Source organism: Clarias gariepinus, chromosome 12 (assembly GCF_024256425.1).
Source record: "Clarias gariepinus isolate MV-2021 ecotype Netherlands chromosome 12, CGAR_prim_01v2, whole genome shotgun sequence".
In the NCBI taxonomy this organism is placed as follows: Eukaryota; Metazoa; Chordata; class Actinopteri; order Siluriformes; family Clariidae; genus Clarias; species Clarias gariepinus.
Genome location: NC_071111.1, coordinates 3887501 through 3891126, shown reverse-complemented (window position 1 = coordinate 3891126; position 3626 = coordinate 3887501). Strand labels below are relative to the sequence as shown.

The window sequence follows — 3626 nt, the reverse complement described above, 5'->3', positions numbered from 1 at the left end:
TGCTTTCAACTTTTTGTTATTGAATACTCCAAAAAAATCATAAAAATAAATATATTTTCTGATATAAATGTATTAATTTAATACAATAATTTTAATAATCTACTTAATATTATTGATACATTTCAATTTTTGTTTTCCATTTTTTTTATATTTAAATGTAAATGTTTTAAATTTAAACATTTTCACTTATGTATTTCACATTATGTTAAAATGGTTTATTATGAGACTAAAATTAAAAAAGTAAAATGTAAAATCAATTTAAATCAAAAGCAGGAAGCAGCTTTCAGGTGACACCAGACTCCATTTATTCTCATTTTACAAAGACTACAAAATTCTCCAGATGATTTTTAAATCGCAGTCTCTTATTATTTACATGATATGTTACTTACAAATGTACAAAATATAAAACATTTACACACAGAAAACAAAGTGTAATAACCGTTACACTCGTACCGAGTGCAACTATGCAACAAAATCAAACAAACATACATAACAACAAGGAAGCAAGAAGAGCATGGACATGTGAGCAGGATGTTCAAGAAAGAGTGAGAAATATTATTATTATTATTATTATTATTATTATTAGACAAGATCTGACTTTAAACTGTTCCAGGGTTTTTTAGAGCCAAAACAATCAGAACAATGTACGAGTAAAAAAAAAACCAGGGAATTGATCTTTATTTAAATTTGAAAATAAATAAAAAGAAAGTAATCAAAACTTTAACAACTTTAAGGTTGGGAAGGTCACTAAAGGTCAAAAATCTAATCAAGGTCAATTTTAGTATTTCTGGCAGCTTACGTTTCAGTCTATAAGCAGAAATTAAAGACTGTGCAGTGCATGCTGGGAATTTACTGCAAAGAGATTATAAATCTAACCCTAGAGTTTCGGTGATAAAGTGCTTTCACATGGTTTTGAGCCTAACAGGTTTGTAATATTCGTTACATACATTTTATCATCTACAATAATCACTGAATAACCGTCACATTCCTGTGAGTTCAGTTCCTTAATCTCCTGAACGTGAATTTAATTAGCAGCTAAGTTTAAAGTTAAATCACGTTTAGATATTAGATTAAAAATAAAAGATTTCATTTTTTTTCTGGGGAAGAATACTTGTTCTTTCTTAAAAAAAAAAAAAAAAAAAGTCAAATAGTTTCAGTAAAACACTGTTTAGATTTCTGGCACAAAGATTTTCAGTAGAATTTTCAGTAAAAAAAAAAAAAAAACGTATAAAGTTCGCAAGACTCATAAAAAAAAATGACCACAATTAAAAAAAAGTTAAACATAAAAAAAAATCAGCATGTTGTAACTTTCTTTTAACTATTTATATTTTTAGGAACAAACCTTAAAGAAACAATTGTGCAAATTTAAGATTACATAAAAAAATCAACATGCTTGTCATTTGGGGATTAAAAATATTATATTAAAGATGAATCAAAGAAGGTAAAAAATATGAAAAGACCATACTTATTTAATTAAATTTATGCAGGAAAGGACTGTAATTTTGCCGCCTCTATTAATTTTAATTAGAAATTTAACCCAAAACCGTTTAATTCTTTAATTCTTTCAAAGTTTTATAAGTTATATAACTGGTAAATTTTTATTTATTTATTTATTTTTCAAAAAAGCGAGTTTCACATTTAAAAAAATGTGCAAGAAATATGTACAATTTACCTTCCTAAACTGTTTTAAATATTTTAAATTCGAACTGCGGCTCTATGGAGAAAATCACAACATACACACACAAAAAAAATTGAATAAAAAAACGATAAAATATTTATAAACACAGTCTGTGTGAGAGGAGACTTGATCCGAATGTCTTTGTGTAACAGACAACAGACTTTGTGTAGTCAGGAACGGCACTGTGGGAAAGGTCAAAGGTCATTAGCACCTGGAAGATTTCGGCACTTTCTGCACCTTTAGCAATTTCATTTATTTTTGTAAACATATCTGGGGGAAGAGGAACAACAAAAAAAAGTCCTAGCAAATATTCTAGCTCTAGAAACTTTATGGTCGGGTTTTATGTTAAATTTCAACATGCAGCAGCATAGAAAGTTAAAACCTTGTGTGTTATTTTAAATCTGTTACTGTATGAGGCAGGTATTTAACACGCACTTTATCATTATTACATAATGAAAGAATTAATTTAATGCATTTTATTCTTCAAGCACCACTTACTCAGAGCACCTTCTGCATTTTTATTTTATTATGATGATTTCACTGAAGTAAACCTCCTGTAAGTTCAACATGTGGCAGCTTTTCACGAAAATGAACTTTATTTTTTTTTTCTTTAATTCTAATGGGCACGATGAATAAAATGCATTCAACATGCTTATATTAATTGCTATAAAATTCTCATTTCAAATGTTTTGCTTCTTTATACACTGTGTGAAAAAAATACAAAAATGGGAATTTTTTATTTATTCTTTTTTTAATTCTATAGAAATTATCTTTATTCTTATTACATGTTGACTATTTTATCAACATGCTGTGAAGATTTCTTTAACATTTTGTGTGGCTGTTAATATATTGTGTAATTTTAATGAATATGTAAATACTTTTATTAGATTAAGGCAGCACGCCCGCTGTCCGCTTCAACACTGAGATCATTCTCTACACTCTCATCACCATATCTACCACATTTATAACAGTTATATTTGTTTGTTCTTGATAGTGGGATTACGAGACATTTCTGTAAATGTGTAAAACAGAGTGAATGTTGAGGTAGTGATAATGTTTCTGAATATTGTAAATATGTTGAACAATTATTTAATGGCAGGTTCATTATTCTCTTTACATTCTGTGTTATTATTTATGTCTGATTTATTCACGGGGTTTCAATTTCGACTTTTTATAGTTACTATACAGTCCATTAAAAAACTATTTGCACCTTAAAAACAAGATGTTTTTTGTTTCGGGAAAAATCTACAAATTGAACATTTATGCTTCATAATTTATATCTTTAGTGATTACAGTAAGCAGGGCTTGTTGGACAATCAGAATAATAAAGCACCGGTTTTACACAATTCTGCAGAAACTGTAGATATTTTTTTTTATTCATAAATAATTTTCATAAACTATAAAGATTTCGTTTTTTACATATATAAACCATTTTGTTTTCCTGACAAAATGAAGCTGTGACTGTGTTATTAAACCAAACCACAGAGAGGCTGCGCATGTACAGTGTGTTTTTAAGGAAAAGTGCTCTGTTTAAGCCGACAGCCTTGTGATATCTGTACGCTTCCACTCCAAACAACTCATCTAATAATCACCGCAGTTCATCCGCCGCCTCCATCCGCGTTACCATTAATATTAAACTTACTTTTTTTTTCTTTTAATTCCAAATAATTTGTATTCTCTCTCTGTAGAACGAAATTAAGAAAATTACTTTAAATTTTGAACCTCACAGATATGGAACACACACGATACACACACAGACACACACAGTTACAGGTGACAGAAGTAAAAACAGCATGCTAGCAAAGCAACTTGTCTTTTTTGTGCTCATCCTTAGAGTTCAGTTTGTCCCAGCTCAACTGGGATTTCATAAAATTCCATATTACATCTGCTTTATTTTATACATATACATACATATATATATATATATATATATATATATATATATATA

General features: G+C 28.4%; 1 protein-coding gene across 10 annotated transcripts in view; it reads right to left on the bottom strand.

Annotated features, from left to right (window-relative positions):
• Positions 1–281: 281 nt before the first annotated feature.
• nav3 (neuron navigator 3) overlaps positions 282–3626 on the bottom strand; it is a 105130-nt gene continuing 101785 nt past the window's right edge. For all 10 annotated transcript variants that reach the window (XM_053508332.1, XM_053508334.1, XM_053508337.1 and 7 more), the window contains one exon: positions 282–3626. This exon is cut by the window's right edge and continues 888 nt beyond it. The gene's annotated coding sequence lies outside the window, so the exon portion shown is untranslated.